This window comes from Topomyia yanbarensis, chromosome 3 (genome assembly GCF_030247195.1).
Source record: "Topomyia yanbarensis strain Yona2022 chromosome 3, ASM3024719v1, whole genome shotgun sequence".
Taxonomy (NCBI): domain Eukaryota; kingdom Metazoa; phylum Arthropoda; class Insecta; order Diptera; family Culicidae; genus Topomyia; species Topomyia yanbarensis.
The window spans coordinates 219777361-219798341 of record NC_080672.1 but is presented as its reverse complement, the minus strand read 5'-3'; the positions used below and the strand labels follow the sequence as shown (position 1 = coordinate 219798341).

The window sequence follows — 20981 nt, the reverse complement described above, 5'->3', positions numbered from 1 at the left end:
TATAGACAGCCCCACCCCGTACCGTGAGAGTTAAAGTCTCCAAGAAGCAGGAGGGGCGAGGGAAGGTGTTCAATCACGTTGGAGAATCTTCGATATCCCATCATGGCCCTAGGAGGAATGTAAATAGAAGCAATGCAAAGATCTTTGCCTTTGATTGTTGTTTGACAAGCGACAACTTCAATGCCTGGCGTCGAAGGGAGGTTGATTCGATTGAAGGAGTAGCACTTTTTGATCCCTAAAAGTACCCCCCCATATGAGTCTTCTCGATCCAAGCGGATAATGTTAAAATCGTGGAAGTTGAGGTTTATATTAGAAGTTAGCCATGTTTCACATAGGGAAAATGCATCACAATGATTGTAATTTAGCAAGTGTTTTAATGAATCGATTTTGGGGATAATACTTCTGCAGTTCCACTGTAAAACAGTGATCAGATCCCTGATTCCGTCTAATAAGTTAGCCATCGAAGGATACGATCGCTGTAAGGAGGGGCCATTGTTCAGTCAACTGTTTTAAAAATGTTCTTACTGTTGGTAGAATAGCAACCAGCAAGCTTTTCATAGGATCGGTAATGTTGAAAGCTGTGAATATCCAGTCCACAATGTCAGAAAATTTAAGGAATCCCGTTTTAGGGTGAGTTTCTGACTGTAAAATTGGAGCACTTGGGATTTTTGGTGCCCCGGGGAGTGCTGGGAACTCCTGGTTGTATCTCAATTTCCCAAAACCAGGAGGTATTATCTTCGGATTTGTACCAGCACTTCCAGTTGATGAATTATTTTTATTTTGTACCCTTGTTTGGGACAACCTAGGACCCTTACGAGGAAGTTCAGGTGAGTTTTGATTAGGTCTTTTCCTAGAGTTTCCAAGCGGAGCCAAAGAATGCCCCTCGCAAGGGTCGTTAGAGGCATTATCGTCAGTTGGCAAGAGAGCGAATGGGTTTTCGGAGATAAGTGGAACAGCTCTTTTAAGCATTTCTGCGTAAGAGCGTCTGGAGCGATCTTTGGCGGATCGCTTCAGTTTATCCGCGCGAAGTTTGTACGTTGAGCATGTCAAAAGTGCATGCGGATTCTCCCCACAGTAAACACACTTCTCAGCGGGCCTACTGCAAGTATCATCCGCATGGCGTTCCCCACATTTACCGCACCGTTGCTTGTTGCTACAGTAGGTGGCCGTGTGACCTAGCTGCTTGCAATTGGAACAATTCATGACCCGCGGTACAAACAGGCGTACAGGTAGACGAGCTCCTCCCACTTCAACGTAGCTCGGAAGTGCAGATCCGGCGAAGGTTACGCGAAACGAGTCTGATGGATAGTAATTACCATCTTCGATGGACTTTGAGTGCAATTGCTTGCACTCCAAAATCTTAACTGATTGAAGGTTAGGGTCCTTAAAGCGGCCAGCCCCATCATTCATCAGATCATCGACAGTTAGACCCGCATCACTTACCACACCGTCGATCTCCACATCACGAGAAGGGATGTAGACGCGATACTCCAGCGTAAAGAGGCTATTGCTAACGATATCATTGGCCTGTTTCAAGTCAGTAACGACTACGCGCAGTTTGTCTGACTGAACCTTTTTAATCTCGGTTACGGCCGAGTAACGTTTTGTCAGCTCCCGTGCAACAGTTATGCTGTTTAACGGTTTATTTTTGGGCCGAAAGTATACCACCCAAGGACCAGCGGATCCATCCTGGTAAACCTTGACTCGGGGGGGCTGTGAGACATTGGGGGGAAGTGGATCGACCATAACATTATCTGTCTCAGTATCAGATATATGTTCTTCTTCCCCATAATATTCGTCTTCGGAGGGTGATCCTTCTGTTTGTTCCATTTTGTTGCGGGAGCAACACGCTCGACCGCACTGTTTAACTTAAATCAAAATAAAAAATCAAAAGCAATAAAAAGAAAAAAAAATCGATAAGAAAAGTAAAAAAACAAAACACTTCACCAGTTGGTTCCTGACGAGCTGGTAGGTGAATTGATCCTTCGTTTGTTTTATCCGTCACCCGCGTGACCTTCACACAATAGAGCTGATATAGCTCGTCTAAACAAAGCCGTCTTTCGGGCAAGAAAACTGTTTAGTAACTTCACTGCACCGATATCGCAGGTAATAATTATCACTCGCGGGACTGTTTATTACTAATGCTTTACTGCAACCTCTGCCACAGCAAGCACCTTCGTACTACCGAAAAAACTAAACCACACCGGAGAGAACAAAAAGCACTTGTTTCCCGGTACAAAGTTGGGTTACGAATGAGAAATGCATTTAATTCCTGTTTTTGAATCAACTTTACACTCCCTCGCAGAAAAATTTGTTTAACAAACGTTCTACGCTGATCCACTTTGTTCAACGTTTTGTTGAGTATAGGACTAATTTTTTATAGGGTTTTGACGCTTTACAAGCAACGCAAAATACATTGCACGCAACGCAAAATACATGATGAATTTCTATTATAATGGAAAGAACTGCATTTCATTTCGCTGATTTTAAAAATGCTTCACAAGTGATCTGCCCCTAGACTACAATACTAACAGTGCACAACCGCAATTAAAAATAAACGGTTTATTTCTAAATAGTATAAACACCAAATTATTGAAAGTATTTTAATCACGTGATTCTGATTCGGTTAGTTCATAAAAAACACAATCTACCGACAACCTTCAAATTTTAATGTCTCATAGTAATTTTGGACATTTTTAAAGCCAAGTGCGATGTTTCACAAAGTGAAATCTTTGAAGAGTATCGTTGACTTATCCACTCATAACACGGCTCAAAGCGCTAGCTTAACGAAGCCCTGGATCTATCATATAATTTGATAATGTATAAAACTTAAAACAAAAAATGTTGAGTGGGTGTCCGACAGATCACGCACATGCAACCCGCTATTTTGCGTGGATATCTTTCATCTGGGATAAACATGGGCTTTAAATCACTCTCGATGCCGTTATTAGCATCTTTAATGATGTGATGGTGTTTTTGTTCAGATCTTCTTCCTTGTTTCAACTCCTGGATCACAAGCCGTCTGTGATATTAGCATCCTGTTGGCAGTTTATTCGAGGGTACCGGACGCAGCTTTTGACTACTATGTATGTTTTGGATATAAGCACCGCTGGTTTTAGACTGATTACGTTTTGGCGTCTCTGCTGTTTCATAATACATTGCGCATCTATGTATATATACAATTATGTAAAGCGACTAAAATGTTGCTACTGATAGTCACATTAGGTTCCTCATGATAAAATTATCTAAGAGCGAATGATGGAATCAAAAATTGATACATATTGACGTGACTAATAAATCTATATGTGATCGGCATCCGACCAAAAGAGACGACTGAATCACGTAGCTTACTTTAAGGGGAGGTTTTCATTCAACTGACCAAAAAGTCAGCAAAATTTGAATTTTTTTGTGGGCCAATGAAAAATTATAGAAGGAAATAGTTTTAGGATTCAAAATTATAAAACGAAATAGTATTAGGATTCACTTATATTTTCGTCTTCATTTACAAATTTTTTCAAGACGAAAAAACAAAATGGCGCCCGTGGCGACGTTTTGTCTAAGGTTAGGTGCGCGTGGAATACCAAAACTGCATAGAGCCTGCTGCTTAAGGATCGATCTAGCACTCCAAACCTCAGAGAACAGACGTCCATCTTCAGCATTCAACTTATGTAAAATCTCTAACGGTTTCGAAGGTAGTTGGGATGCCAAACCAGGTGCGCTACTGTCGTCATGTTTTTTTTGTGGCTGAGTTCGACAGGATTGACAGCGCTTATTCCTCCACCCAGTCAAACTAGTCCGGAACCGGTTCGGACTTCCAGCATGAATTTCAGCTCAAATGCAATAACCGATAGAGTCGGAATCGGTTGTTTTCTTTGAGCAAGATTCCTTACGGAATCCATTCAGGATTTCGAACCGGTTCCGGAATGGATTTGATGGATAGTCGGAATAGGTTGGTGTGGCGGTGCTAGTGTTTATCGTATATTAATTCAAATGTTTGCACGCGTTTTTTAAATATTTTTGTTCGATCACGGATGTCTGTTCTCTGTGACCAAACTTATTAAAACGCTCTAAAGTAAACTAAATTTATTGGAGGAATGACCTAAGAATGGGTAAAAAACTTCAAATTTGCCGTAATGCACAGTGGTCCAATAATACAAAAAACATATTTCGGCAAAGCATGTTTTTATCTCTCGATTAGATGGTTATGGATGTATGTTTTATTATTTCATACTTGATTTCGCCAATAATGAACTGTTTTTTTAGTATATAGAAGAATGCATAGGGTGGTTCGTTATTTACCGATATGTTGAATAATATTGATATTCGATTGCTAGTCAGAATTTTTTGCTTTTCGAACAGTAGTTACCAATATTACTATTTTTATCAGATAACGTTACTACTAGCTGTGTATTGAACGATAATTATCGGGTTTTGGTGAACATGGCGTGCGGAAATATGAGTATGTTTGTATATTTATTCGGAGAATTTAACTAAAAATATTGAATTTGGCTTTAACTAATTTTTTCCTTCGATATCCCTCGCGAATTTTTCTTTAAAATGGTCTTCAGACTGTTCAGTTCCACATAAACTATTCTTTAGCTGCGCAAGTTTGCGCCCAAAATGGCTAGAGAATCTAAGATGTTGTATATGTTTGACAAGATAATACAAGACAAAAAAAATATTTCACATTTTAAAATTACATTATTTTATTATTACCTCAAATCTTTAAATTAAATAGCTTAGTTATTATTTAGAAATTAAATAATCTAATTATTTATTTCTTTTCGATCGGGTCATTACAACTTGAGTTATATTAATTTATCGGACGCTACGTTTGAAACACAGGGCGGTACAGAATATTCGATAAACGGGGCAAACGGCTCAATCCACTTCGTTTCCAAGTTTCAATTTACAAATAAATTTGAATTCATGAACTGTTGCTCCTTTTTAAAATAAATGGTACCCTCACGAGGATATTTTTATTTATGCGAAAAAAAAAATATTTTTACCGTGGACAAACTGTTTGTATTCATAAAAACTACTTTTAGGGAAAAATTAATTGTAATTTCAAATTTTGTCGTTAACTTGCTATTAAAATCACGAACAACATTCCAAAATTGAAGATTGGTCTGTGAGTTGGTTCACGAGATATCATGCTCACTGGAAACGATATGAAAATATTGGCATTCAAGCACAAAAGCTGCATTTTCGATAATTGTCAATGAAAAATCATGATTTTTTTACAAGCACATATAACGTGTACTATTTGATGCTCAAAAAATGTTAGAATAAAAAATAGTGATAATTAGATGCGAATGATTGGTGTAATAAGAAAGACCATAGTGTTAGGTAGATATAATCTCTTTTTTAATGTGAAAATCGGATTCAGTGACCCAAAATTTACTAAACATATGTAGTTTTGTATCGATATTTGCATTAAATATATTTATGACCGTCTCTCTTAAGGAATGGAACCACTGTGTAATGGTGCGCGTTGCGTTGCGTTGCGTTGCGTAAGCACGGTATACTTCGTAGATTGCAGACTGATGACTCTCATTTCCAGCCAGACTACTTGAGGAGAATTGTTTGGGAATAACAATTAATCCAGTCCAAGCGAGAATTTCGCCTGAGAGCCACCATTGCGGGCCACGACCATCTTTACCGTAACTTGGGATGAGAAAGGAAGTGTTGATGTGGTACTTACTTAACAGAAGGCCCCAACTCAGTGACACTCCCATAAGTACCACGGATTGGGTAGTGGGTGGGTTGTTAGTCAGGATTCGCTTCAAGCAAGCGATGCGACTGAGAATATATTTTCGTGCATAAGATATTTGAATAGTTTATTGACTCTAGGATACGTAAATGTTCTAGGCGTTTAAACTCTGGGTAATCGTTTATCGAGATTGTTTCATCGAAAACAATTTGAACTCCGGACAGCTGGCTGTCGGGAGTGTTGTCGACAATGTAAAATGGACCATAAACAATGAGTTTAAAAGTGGTATTGTGGAACATTCATAAATTATGTCACGCAAAGATTACCCCATACTAACTAACTCTCTGTCATATTACCACGTTATTTTTGCCCTTTGTCTAATACGAATCAAATGAATGGAACCACTGTGTAATGGTGCGAACGCAAACTTTGAGATTGATTTTTAGCCCTTTTTCCACTTTAAAGATTTACTAGAAACGGTGAATATGAAGAATTTGTAGATTTTATGGGTCATTGCTCCAATTAAAAAGGGTTTCTTTCGAGAGGTCAAAAGATGAAGACTTGAAATTGAACCGTTTTCAAATGAAATTGTACGCCGTTTCGAAAAATGATGTTTTGAGATAAACACGTTTAAAGTTTTGAGCACACTTTGGATTATTCGTGGTAGAATGTCAATACTGCATAGAATTATGTATTTTGGACATCGCTGGTCACGAATTTGAAGTCAGTTTTTCATAGTTCAAAATGGCTGGTCTAATATGGTGGGCCCCTCCTAAAAATAAGTGGCATTTAATCCAAAATCGTCAAAAGAAGAATTTGTGGTTTAAAAACAAGAATTTGAACCTAACCTTAATATGTATTAAAATTTAAAAAAAATGAAAATGGCGATTCCAATATGGCCGACTAAAATGTTATTTTAACAATTTTGACCACATTTTTCGTTTTTCACCGTTTCTGTGGTTGTTTGAAAACTCACGTTTAGTCTGCGATGCCTCTACAGATCAAGCCGTGAAATACGTTCTCGAGACCTGAACTACTCTTCTACCTGATGAGCGCGTATCGAGCCGAAAGCGTTCCATGGCGGCCAGTACGCCTCTTCGAACAATGGCCTGTAGGAAATGTTTTGATGCGCCGTTTAACATACTATATTAGACACTAATACCTTTCCAAAAATGGAAAAAAGTCAAATTTTTGCAAATTTTAATTAAGAACCTCCCCTTAAACATTTTGTCTTATACTACTATATACGTACACAATTCTTGCTAAAACACCATAGGTTCTCAGGACTAGATTCGCAAACCGCTTGAGTTTTATTGAATACCTGCATAAGTAATAATCTGTTATGATTGTAGCAATCAATTTTATCGCAAAGTCTTCTACATAATATCTTCTACAACATTTTTACGTTAAGATGTTTGAACCAGTTCTTGAGTATTCACTAAACGGAAGTGTATTACAAATTGTTTAGGAAATTTCGCAAAAAAATATTTTTTCAGAAAAGTTTCGGGAGGGGCTTTAGCCCCCTAGCCCCCCCTCTGGCTACGTGCCTGCTTGTAATTGTGCTGTATGTACGAGTATCAAGACTATGATGTGTCTTCACAACCAATTCAGCACTCGACTCGTATCTACCGCAGATGACAGTAAATTAATGTATTCGCAAATGATTTCAAATATCTTGGAATATATTAAACATTTATTTATTGATTTGTCTTCAAATGATTTTGTTATTGTACGGGCATTTAATACGACATTCAAACTTCGAGAAAAAGGCCTGCAGGGGTGGGCGTAGCGTAGTTGGTAAATCGATTGCCTTGTACGCAGCGCACCTGGGTTCGAGTCCCGACCCCGCACATAGGGTTAGAAATTTTTCATAAGAGATTTTTCTAACCCGAAGAGGCGAATGACCTTAAGGTTAAAACCTCTATAATCGAAATAAAAAAAGGCCTGCAATAAATTTTGAAATAAATTACCAATGGAAATGCTAGAGACTGCAAACGTACGTTCTCCTTTAAAAGCTCGATTTAGTTCTTGATTATTTTGAAATATTTAGCTTTTTAGATTTTTCATTTTTTCATAGATTTTTTCTTTGTGTCACTACTAGCTTGGAAACCGCTGTTCATTTGTCCAAGTTTGCAAGAAATGAGCATGTTTAAATACTTGTCAGTTATAAGTATTGTACACGGGACACAGAGAACATCCATGATTAGTACATTGTCTGCTTCAATTTCATCCGCTTCATGACACACTGAATCTGTGGATACTTTTACATTTGGATATTTGAAAAGGGCTCAAATGATATCAATGAGTTCTGCTTTGACTCCGACAGTATCTAGTGCAAGTAATTCTTCGAAATTGATGTTCAAATATTTTGCACACGGCTTGAAAATATTTGAAAATTTCTTCACCAGGTGTTTTTATTCGTACTCGATCGTTCTAACGTTTAAAATCAGCCAAAGCGGAATGGGAAGAGGAAATGTTTTCGTTGCTGCTGGTTACCCTTTGAAGACAAACGCTGTGTTTAAATTTGCTGCAAGCCCATCCGGTTGTCCAATGTATGCTTGATAACTGATTTGTATCAAATATACCCGATCAGAAGAGCATAACAAAACAATAACACTATTATAACTATGGTTGATATTTATAACAACTGGAGTTATATTCAGATAACGGAATGGAAAATGGATTTCGGACAGTTTTCTATACTATCAATATTATAACATAATCTATTATGAAATGATCAATTTATGAATTGATCGTTTGTTACTAGGTCACTGTCATTAGATGATTATATCTAATACAGTTCTCTCACAGAGGACGTTTATACTTTTGGTAAAAAATTATATCTCATTTAGTTTTAACTTTGATAAAATCATATCAAATTTTGTTACAATTTTGTTACCATTAGCCAGTTTTTTGTTTTATTTTTTGTTATTTTAACAACTAACCAGCCGGATTTATATCAGGTTCTGCTTCAAAATATTTTTGAAATAAATAACTCCAGGTGTTATAAATCAGTTATGCCCTTCTGATCGGGTATCTTCTGCTACGTTGACCATTTCCTTGTCAGATTGCACACGTAAATATTTTCTCCGCACAATCTTTAACTTGCGAATATCGTCATTTGCCAGAATATATTTGCTTATATCTGTTGGTTAATCACTATCGATTTATAGGCTGACGCGAATTCCGAGCAATCGGGGAGATTATTGTTCCCGTTTCGCCAACGAATGATTGAAAAAAAATGTTCGAGATAATCTTGAGAAAGATTTCTGGTTCTTAAAAATTTGAACTTATGGATTGTACTAAGCTCAACCCACAGTTCTCTTAATGCTGATATATACATGAGCCAGCCTTGAACAAAATAGGGTTGTCTTGTATGTTTAATCAATCTCTTGAATTCACTTTCCTGTTAAAAAAATAATTGTTAATTTTAAAAAATACACATATTTATAAAATTTTATTAAATATTATACTGTTTTTAAGGGGTCTATCCCAAGCAAACCTACATATCTCGCTACTGTTACTATATAGAGCTTTAGTATCTTCAATAAAGTTTTTCACAATAATATTTTCTAGAACTTTACTGTAGACAGCGAGCTTCTAGAAAAATTATTACCATTTAGGGAAATAAATTTTATTACCATTTAGGGAAATAAATTTTCTATCTCACTATTAGGGGATTACTCACTCAATTCATTATATCGAAAGATGCATCTATTTATATCTAGAAACTTCTTCGAAAAAATCCATTCTCCAAAACCAATGGTTCAGAAGTTATTGAATTTTGATCGCGAAAACGTCGTTTTGCAACACTGTGCACGTATGTGTTGTAATTGAAACTTTGTGTACCTATTATATTTGATACAGCGCAACATTGACCCACCACAACTGTGCTTTGGTTGAAAAATTTCATTTAAGCGACCATTGTAACTAGAAAATTCACGATGCAGATGTACTGCTACCTCGAGTTCGAATGATACCAAGGGATTTCAAACGGTTGTGTGTAGGAAAACAGAGCAATTTATTTAATTGTACTCTAGGTGGTCAAACTAAGAACATTGCCTATCCGCGAGAATTAAAATAAGTTTCTTCCTTGTATTAAAAATATTTGTTATTTTAGTATATTTAGAATATTTCGTAGTCCTGATGGGTGTAGCGAAGCGCACCGGGTTACAGCTAGTTACAACATAAAATTTAACAAAAAACGATTTTAATGTGCAAACATATATATTCAAAACATTGTGTTCAAGATTTGAAGTTGAAGCTCAAAGAAATACGAAAGCTGCAGAACTTTAAACGATGTATGCGATAACTAATTGGGACTCTCTCTTCATAAACTATAGCGAAATTGCTTTTGAGTATTAGCGACGTTTCATATAGAAAGCCAAAAACGCCACTGACGGATTGTGTATGAGAGAATGCAGTTTTTATGAAAAGTGAAGCCGATTGTAGAATGTAATTTAAATGTATTTATTGAATAGTGTGTAAATTTTTATAGAGTATATAAAGCCGTTTAAAGTTTAATCAATATATCTTACTTGCGTGATGTTTGTACATTCTTGATGGACAAAGTAAAGTGCTTGCAATTTTTGTTCGATTTTGTTTAGGAAAATCCACTGAGCAGAGTTTGATATAATTGCACGTTTGAATTCCTACAAAATAATTGAACATATTTGAACATAAAATATGGCAATTCCATCCATTACCTTTTTCTCGTACAAACTCAATGAATTTGCTAAATCGAATAGTCGGTCAAAATCCTCACAAAATTCGGCCGTATTCAAAGCCTCTTCTGGTAATTTACCAGTACGAACATAATCCTTCAGCCCAGCTGTCACGGAGTGACTGAGCGTTTGGGCTGCTAATCATACGTTCATTTCAGTAAATTAGGCTAATCTAATATGTTCGTATTTCAATCCTGGGACTGCTTGTGGAATATTTTTCCCAATACAGATCCACGATATGTTTAAAAGTGCAGAGTTTTCCATTCCATACTGCGTTGTGCTTCAGTAGATTATTTCTATATGATTTGTGAAGATGGGGTGCGTCATACATGCAATAAATTCGATTCGTTCTATGATCGCTATTCTCAAGGACCTGTGAAATGATCAAATCCAAATATGGTTTCTTCTCTGTAATGCCAAACTCTTTCGTGAAAAGCGCTCTATTAGTCGAATTTTGATCACATGTTATAACTTTTGGGATAAATCCAGTTTTGAAAATCAGTGAAATTGCCTCATCAACGATTCTTTTCAATTCGGCTGATGTGAGATTGTTGCAGAAAAAATATCCTATAGCCTGCTTAAAACCACTTTTAAGTGTCTTTATCATCAATGTTAAAGACGATTTCGCTCTAGTTTTGACATTTAGCGTCTTCTGACCAGGTATTTTGGTTGGAAACCCGGTGAAATAATCTGTGCTTAGCATTGGGAATATAACCAACTCGTTCGGTTATAGCCATCTCATCCAAGAATAGCGTTACCAATTTTTCGTCTTCTGGTTGAACAGATGATTTTATTTTAAGAAGCTTTAATACCGTCCAAGAAATCCTTGCCTAATATCAATTTTTGATAGCCATCTTTGGATTGTGCTTAGTCCTGGAAAAGTAAAAAATTTCAGCATGAGCCTGTAAGCTTTAGTTGAACAGTACTGAAGAACTAGCGCCATGTTCTTCATTGCTTCCGAGTATCTCGCCCCACGACACTTTCTGTTTTTATTCCGCTGTAATTCAACTAATATTGAGTCGTTCAATGAACTCGTCGTATCCCCTGTTACTTTTTTCAAAACTGTCAGTTCTTCGCGAAGCTTTCTCATTGCTATTTTCTTCCTGCTTATGTTTTGTTTTTGCTTTCGTACCTTCATTTTCACATTTTCCTCGGTTAACTCAAGGAGTTTCTCCGCCATGTACACATACCGCGCAGGATTAAAGAGGTGTTCGTTCTTTATCTGCTGTGTTGCTGAACTAGTTCCTTGTCTTTTAGCGTGGATCTCCAGTACAGCATCAGCCTGCACTGCTGAATCATCGATCGTTATATCACCTGCAACTTCCATCTCGTCCCCATTGAACATAATGGGTTCAGTTTCCATCGATGTGTCTCGAACACAGGTATCAACCACAGAATAATCCATATGAATGGAAGGAACTGCCGATTCTTTCAATCTATCACAAAGTTTAGGATATATGAATATAGTCATAGTGTAAATTGCATTTTGTTTCCATACGTTTATTTGACACGGCAATTGCAAAAGCTTTTTACGCCAGTTTCTTTTTTTACGTAGCACGTTACAAAAATCCTTAAGACTAATTTTAACTATACTAGTAATTTGTCTAAAACTAACACTGAAATCACTTTATTGTTTGCTTACATTGTTGTATTTCATAATGATCTAGTATTTTCGTGTGTATTTATTTACTTTTTTTCTGTTATTGTCTAAATTTAAAAACTGAATATTCTAGGACACTTTAATTGGTGAATGATTAGCCTTGGATGAGAGTATGAGGAGATGAATTTAATTAAATTTTGACAGACGCTGTTTTTAGAAAATGATAGATAAGTTCCATGTATAGAGGATCGCGATACGCCAGGATGTCTCTAACAGGAACATGGATTGGTCTTCCTCGGACTTGTAAAGAATCTACTAATTGTGATCTGGCTTCACGATATTCAGTGCAGGACCAAACAACATGCTCAATGTCATGGTAACCCTCTCCACAAGCACAATGATTACCCTCAGCGAGCCCAATACGACGGAGATGCGCATCTAAAGTATAATGATTGGACATGAGCCTAGACATCACACGGATGAAGTCCCGACTTACATCCAATCCTTTCAACCATGCCTTCGTTGATATTTTAGGGATAATTGAGTGTAGCCATCGTCCCATATCTCCATTGTCCCAAGATGTTCGCCAACTAGCAAGTGTCCTCTGTCGAGAAGCGCTATAAAATTCATTGTAAGCGATGGGTCTTTCATATATTTCACCATCTAGTGCACCAATCTTGGCTAAATTATCAGCTTTCTCATTGCCCGCAATAGATCAATGGGCGGGGAGCCACACTAGGGTAAATTTATAACATTTTCTTGTTAGGTTACTCAGAGATTCTCGTATCTTCCCCAAAAAGAATGGATCGTGATTATCAATCCTCTTTGAGCGTAGAGCTGCAATTGTGCTGAGACTATCAGTGAGGATAAAGTAATGGTTCGGGGGTAAAGTATTAATTATTTGCAAACTATAGTGAACTGCTGCTAGTTCCGCTATATAAACAAAAGCGGGTTCTGCAAGTTTGAGAGAAATTGAAAAATTATTGTTGAAAATACCGAAACCAGTGGCCTGACTGATTCGTGACCCATCAGTGTAAAACATTTTAAGGCAGTCTATGTGTTGATATTTACTTGTGAATATTTTAGGGATCTCCCGCGAGCGTAGATGATCCGGAATTCCACGAATCTCTGCTTGTATGGACGTGTCGAAGAATAAAGTGGATTCAGGAGTATCTAGTATATTGACATATGTGGGAACATAACTAGCAGGCGTTATTTCTTGTGACATATGATTGAAATACACTGTCATGAATCTGGTTTGTGGTTGAAGCTCGACAAGTCTTTCAAAATTTTCAATTACCAGTGGGTTCATAACCTCACATCGAATAAGTAAACGAGAGGAGAGATCCCAGAATCGGTCTTTTAAAGGAAGAACTCCCGCTAGTACTTCAAGACTCATCGTATGGGTCGACTGCATGCAACCTAAGGCAATTCGTAAACAACGATACTGTATCCGTTCCAGTTTAATAATGTGAGTGTTCGCAGCTGAACGGAAACAGATGCATCCATATTCCATTACTGAAAGTATTGTTGTTTGATACAATCTTATCATGTCACTTGGATGAGAACCCCACCATGATCCAGTTATTGTTCGCAGAAAATTTATCCTTTGTTGGCATTTCGTTATTAGATACCTAATGTGGCCTCCCCATGTGCCTTTAGAATCGAACCAAATTCCAAGGTATTAAAAGTCAGGACTTGGGCTATCGTTCTACCAACCAACTGAAGCTGAAGCTGAGCTAGATCACGCTTCCTTGAGAAAACGACCAACTCTGTTTTCTCCGTAGAAAAATCGATGCCCAGCTTTAAAGCCCAAATTGATAAATTATCCAAGCTATCTTGCAATGGTTGTTGTAAATTTATGGCTTTAGGTCCTGTGGCAGAAACCACCCCATCATCTGCAAGTTGTCTTAGAGTGCAAGGGGGCTTAGACAAGAGCCTTGTGGGAGGCCCATGTAACTTATTCTGAGTGTCGCCAAATCGCCATATGAAAAATGCATGTGCTTTTCTGACAATAAATTGTATAAATAATTATTTAATATCGGTGAAAGACCACATTGATGTAGCTTCTCCGAGAGAACATCAATGGAAACTGATTCGAATGCTCCTTTTATGTCTAAGAACACAGACGCCATTTGTTCTTTTTTTGCGTAAGCGAGTTGGATTTCTGACGAAAGTAGCGCCAGGCAATCATTCGTTCCCTTTCCTCTCCGAAAACCAAACTGAGTATCTGAGAGCAAGCCGTTCGCCTCAACCCAATTGTCGAGACGTCGTAGGATAATTTTTTCCAACAATTTCCTGATGCAGGATAGCATTGCAATCGGTCGATACGAGTTATGATCGGAGGCTGGTTTTCCCGGTTTTGGAATGGCGATAACTCTCACTTGTCTCCAGTCACGCGGGACAATATTCTGCTCAAGAAACTTGTTGAATAAATTCAACAAGCGTCTTTTTGCTAGGTCAGGCAGATTCTTCACCAAGTTGAATTTAATTCTGTCTAGTCCCGGAGCATTATTGTTGCATGAGAGGAGTGCAATTGAAAATTCCATCATTGTCAAAAGCGAACCTATGAAATCGTTACTTGTGGGAACATCGCGAGTGATTTTCTGCGCAGGAGCAGAATCTGGACAAATTTTCTTGGCAAAATTAAATATCCAACGATTCGAAAAATCTTCGCTTTCATTAGTCACGTTTCGATTCCTCATTCTTCTGACTGTGTTCCAAAGAGTACTCATTGATGTTTCTCTTGACAAGCCATCAACGAAGCGTCTCCAATAACTAGACTGTTTGGCACGACGTATACTGTCAAATTTGTTTTGCAAAATGAAATAATTTTCAAAGTTCTCACGTATACCCCCTTTGTGTTTCATAATTTCTTTGTAGGCAACTTGTTTAGCTTCATATGCATCAGAGCACTCTTTGTCCCACCAAGGATTAGGGGGCCGTCTATTTATTGTCATTCCAGGATTGCATTTCGTTTGGGCTTGTTCTGCTGCTTCAATAATTAAACCCGCTAGGAATTCATATTCTTCGGTAGGGGGTAGCTCTTCTGTCGAAGCAAGAGAAGTGGAAATTAATGTTTCGTATGTTTTCCAATCAATATTTCGTGTTAAGTCATAAGGAACATTGATTGAATTCGTAAAGCCTAATTCACTGTTAATTGAAACAACGACTGGCAAATGATCGCTACCGTGAGGATCAGGTACAACCTTCCACGTGCAATCTAACCGAAGTGATGTCGAGCACAGAGATAGATCTAATGCACTTGGATGTGCAGGAGGTCTGGGGATGCGTGTTGTTTCGCCAGTATTTAAAACTGTCATATTAAATTCGTCACAAACATTGTATATCGAAGAGGATAGATTATCATTGTAGAGGGAACCCCACAATACTCCGTGCGAGTTGAAGTCTCCCAGTATCAGACGCGGAGCAGCCATGGATTCCACTACCTCAAAAATTTGACGTTGTCCAATTTGAACTTTGGGAGGTATATATATATAGAAACGATAGACATGTCTTTGCCTTTAATATTAGTTTGGACTGCTACAGCCTCAATGCCAGCAATCATGGGGATGGTAATTCTGTAGAAAGAATAGCACTTTTTAATTCCTAGAAGCACTCCTCCATACGGGGTGTCTCGGTCTAGGCGAATAATGTTGAAATCATTCAAGTTGAAATTAATGTTTGAGGTAAGCCATGTTTCACATAGAGCAAAAGCATCGCATTTCAAATTATGCAGTAAAATTTTTAAGGAATCAATTTTTGGTATGATACTTATGCAATTCCACTGTAAAACAGTGATGGAGTCTTTCACCTTAGGAGTTAAATTAACCATTGAAAGATATAATTGCTGCAAGGATGGGCCATTGAGCAATCAGCTGCTCTAAAAATGTTCTAATTGTTGGGAGGAAAGCTGAAAGTATACTCTTTAGTGGTTCAGAAATATTGAATGCTTTAAAAATCCAATCAACAATTTCAGAAAATTTCAATAATCCTACCCCCGGCTGAGGCTCAGAGGAAGTCGAAATTTTATTATTTCCAGTAATGGTGTTCTGTTTGGATTGTACGTTCCCAAAACCGGGCGGAATTGATTTCGGTTTTGAATCGGAATTTTTCGGTTTTGGGCGCAGTTTATCTATTGGTGGAGAAATTTTAAGGCCCTTTCTTGGCAGCTTGGGAAAAGAAGACTGTTTTATTTTTCTGGAATTTCCGGGTAAAACAAATGATGTACCTTCGCACGCTCCGTCAGAGTCAGACTGTTCCGAAAATAGAGATGTGTAAGTGTTTTCTAAGAAGATGGGTTTAGGGGTAGCATTTTTCAACATTTCTGCATAGGAGCGCTTAGACCTCTCCTTCAAGGATCGTTTAATTTTATCCTCGCGCAGTTTATAAATGGGGCATGCAGGGAGCTCATGCGAGTTTTCTCCGCACATTAAACATTTTTCTGAATTTTCATTGCATGTATCCTCTTGATGAGAACCCCCACATTTGCCACACCGTGCCTTATTGGAACAGTAAGTGGCTGGGTGGCCAAGCTGTTTACAATTAAGGCAATTCATTACACGAGGGATAAAAAGGCGAACAGGGAGACGAATCTTATCGATAATGACATAGTTGGGCAGCGCAGACCCAGCGAAAGTCACTCGAAACGAGTCAGACAGTCGATAAACTTTTTTATCTCCTTCGTGTGATACTGAATACAATTGCTTGCATTCAAGTATCTTTACGTCTTTAAGTATGGTGTCTTTGAAACGACCAACCCCATGCTTAATTAAGTCATCAACAGTCAAACTCGATTCTGTGATGACCCCATCAATTTCAATTTCCTTTGAAGGAATATACGCTCTATATTCACGCGTAAAAAGCTCGCAAGAAGCAATTGCATTGGCTTGTTTGAGACTACCAACGACAATGCGTATTTTATCTTTATTAACTTTGACGATCTCTTTTACATCCGAGAATCGCGAAGTCAAATCTTTCGAAATTTGAATGATATTTAGCGCCTTTACTTTACGTCTAATAAAAACAATCCATGGTCCCGTTGACGACTCTGGGTAAATTTTAATTCTAATCGGGTTTACGTTTTCAGCAGAAGGCTTAGGGGGAGGGTCTGTTACTCGTTCTCCCATCTCCTCATCCATTTTACCTAGCAAGAAAAACTATCACAAAAAGGAATGAAAAATATACCTGTTATCTGCTATCTCTTAGGTGACGAAGACGTTGTAAACTCGGTGCCCGTTGTTTGACAATGTGACACTTGCTGTCCTTCTTCGTCGCGTTGCTTCTTCAGTAGAGAAATAGTCCTACCTGCAACACTTGAAAAACTCTCTCCGGTTAAGCTGCTCGTCGGTATCACCACCACAAGCGCGCTCTCTCCACCACTGCGGTAGACAAATGTGGCTACCTGTCGCTTGCTGCGAAAATCCCACTGTCGATGCGGCACTTTTCGGTGCCACTTGTTTTCCTTATTCGTCGTACCACTTCTAGACAAATAGAGCGTATGGGTCTACCTGTGACGCTTCCCCTCTCGTCGATTAGAATTGCCCGACGACACCAATACAATATATTTTTTTCTGTGTGTACAGACACGATCACTGTCGATTTCTGCCACCGCGGTAGGCAAATTCGTCTACCCGCGGTTTGCTGTCAAAACACCACTTGTCGAGGATGCCGTTGACCACGCCTCCGACGTATAAACTGTCGACTCACACTTAACAAACTGATCTCTCTCTCCCACAAAAACGCATACAGCGTCTCGTACTCCGTCACTCTCTCGAGAACAAAACCTTCCACCTGGAGGCACAACCGTCTCGGCCGGTTGCAAAAACTGTTATGAAATTGCATTTTGTGTTCAAACCCTTGGCTTCTATTCATCGAGTTTTTGTTATCGTTTTCTGTGAAATTAGCCGAGCACACGTAGTCCTCCGGGGTGAAATGTGTTACACCACACAACGTTTTCCATAACGCGATATTCCGTGTTCTGCAGAACCAAATCCTTGTAACTCGGGAAATCGATAAATACAAATTATACCTATTTTTCAGCAACACTTCATGGAACGATATCGATGAGGGGCCGGATGTAACGCTACTACATTTACGCACTGCGCATCGTCTGTAAACCATTGCGGAAACAACAACCGAAAATATTTTCGTTTTGATTTCAGATTGTCAACTTCTTCAACAGACACGAAAATAATTGTATTAGGCGCATGTTTTGTTGGACGTTGGAAACGTTTATTGTGAAATGCGCACGATATGTCATGCGTAGTACACCCAAACGCAGCAGTCACAAAAGGATTGCGCTGATAGAATGTAATTACCAATTCCACACAGTGGGGTCTCTAGAGTGTACACTAGGGTGACAATGATTTATATGAAAAAAAAATTCGCAACCTACACCCCCTAACGTCGTTCCAAATCATGAAAAAATGACACTGTCCAAATTTGAGCGAAATCGGTTAACTCTAACCCCTCCCCCAAGGAGCTTAAAGTTTGTATGGGATTTTTGGCCAAAATGTATGGAGAAACACTCGCAGTTCACAAAATCGCCGCTAGAGGTCGCTGTAAACTTCCGATCACTGACCTAGGAAGGAGTTAAGCTTTTGAAGGTATGCTGAACAAGTTTTTCGAAGACTGAAAGACAATCCAACCAACCGTTAAAGAGTTATTAACGTTTAAAGTTGGATACTGCTGCTTAACATTCGCAAAGGGCGTACTCCGCTTATCTCATGTATGTGAACCACGAGTGAAGGTGGGACAAAGTTAGAAAAAAAACTCATATATCTCTAAAACGATAAGAGATAGAAAGCTATGATGTTCCACAAAGTTGTAGAGGAATAAAAGCACTTTTTGGTTTCACTAGAAAGTTTCAGGATTTCTCCGCAAGGTGGCGGTAGTGAGCCAAGCAATTTAAAGGGAATACTCCTGTCTGTATAACGGTAAGAGATGGAGCATTTGAATGTTCTACAAAGTTGTAGAGTAGCAAAAAAATATTTTCTTTTCTCATTTGAATAATGCAGAATTCTATCACATGGTGGCGCCAGTGATAAAAATTAATTCAAGGTAATACTCCTATCCATACAATGGCAAGAGATAGTGCAATCTGATGTTATGCGAAGCTATATAGTATTTCAAAGGCTTTCGTGTCTCGTTGTAAAAATAGAATTTAGGCCGCTTAGTGGTACAAACAGCATAGAGTATGAATATATTTTAATACACCTTTTGAATGTTTTCTAATTTTTTCGAATTTTTACTCCTATTTCTTATGCAGAGACTCTTTTATTATACATAACATGGTACAAAGTTTTCTTAAGACTATCATGCTATGATAAAACCTATATTCTTAAATTTCTTCGTAACCCCATTTATATTTCTCCTGTTGCATTCATTTATATAGCATTTTTAATTTTTTTAACTAACTGTTGACTAACTCTTGTCTCAAAGGTGTCGTGTATAGTGTCGCGCGTCAGTTCTCGTTTATTACCTCTCGCAGAAGAAGCGTACACAATGCGCTGTGAATCCAGTTAGACTGGCATTGGTTGCACGATTACAGAGCTGATAATTTGGTGATAGGTGAGAACTACTAGGGTCATTCGAATGCCAATTAGTGACTTTTTCATCAAATCTGGCCTCACTTATAACTTAGAAATGGGCTGCTCGAAATATATTCTGTTTTCTTACGCGGACTGCAGGGCTTAAGTACTATATTGTGCTAGAATATTGCCAGCCTGGGATAAATACCTAAGTAGGCTACAATCCAATCCGCGCTGTGCTTCTATAATATTCAGCATCCTCCTTTTTTGCAAATAAGCAAAATGTGCATGCCAATTGTGCTACCTGCCCACCAGATCACCACATCACCAGATATTTGAATTTTGCTTTTGCAAATCTTCTAGAATGGGTGGATCGTCTCGACAGCTGGGTATTTTATGCGGTTCATCGCGCATGTTGCTCGCTATCGCCGAAGGAATATAGTGTATGTTGTTGTCGTCGGTGCTCGTTGGTCGCCTCAAGGCATGCCATGTTGCTGCGAACCCAATTCAAATGATATTGGTTATACGAGAACATGACTGATATTTTGGTAGTAGGCAAAGGATACTACGCCCATTTGAAGACCCAATGCTCAATTTTTCGTCGTATCTGATACCACACAAAACTTCCAAACTGAACAATTCAAATCAATACTTTGGAATTGTAGTCCATGTGAGGTCATAGAAATAAGAAATACCATTCCACAGTGGTCCAGAATGTAAATTTAGCAGGAATTTTGAGATTTTTCTAAATCTAAGCAACTCAGCCTTAATAAGTCTTTGGAGAAGTTTTCGTAGTTTGTGGGTAGAAACTTTTTTTGTTAAAATAACAGATAGGGTAATTGTACCAAGATCAAAAAAATAACTTTTTAATTATTCCAGCTAGAGCCAAATAACCTTCAACGAAGTTGTAGAACGACAAATCTTGGAAAAGTTTGCTGAAGACATGTGAGCTCTACCTATCATACTTTTCATTTTACAACTTATACTTTTATTTTAAAATTGAAGGTTAGGGTGTTTCTTAGTGTTTATCAGAAAAACTGTTTTAGTCAAATAACTTTTGCGGTTTTGATTTAAAAGTGAAGTAGTCTACAGACAACTTTAAGATTGTTTTAAGGAAAATAACTTGTTTCATGGCAACTATTATATCCAACTATTTTTGCTGATGAGTTATGAGCACTTTTTCGCCAACAATAACAATATCACTCATTGGGGCAAACAAATAATAATTCTTTTTCAAGTATAACAAAGGTCATTACTAGAGTTATAATGGAGCAAAAAATAACGAATACGTTATTTTCTAAAAGTTCATAAAGTTGATTACAAAAATTCTATTTTTGATATTATAAGTTCTTATATCTTTGGAATAATAGAACCTAGCGTTTTAATGTGGGTGGTTCTAATTTTTTAAAATC

The 20981-nt window shown here is 37.9% G+C and overlaps 1 protein-coding gene across 1 annotated transcript in view; it reads right to left on the bottom strand.

Moving 5' to 3' along the window:
- The window catches only part of LOC131693881 (coiled-coil domain-containing protein AGAP005037), a 1201847-nt gene that overhangs the window by 472470 nt on the left and 708396 nt on the right, over positions 1-20981 (bottom strand). The window lies entirely within an intron of this gene.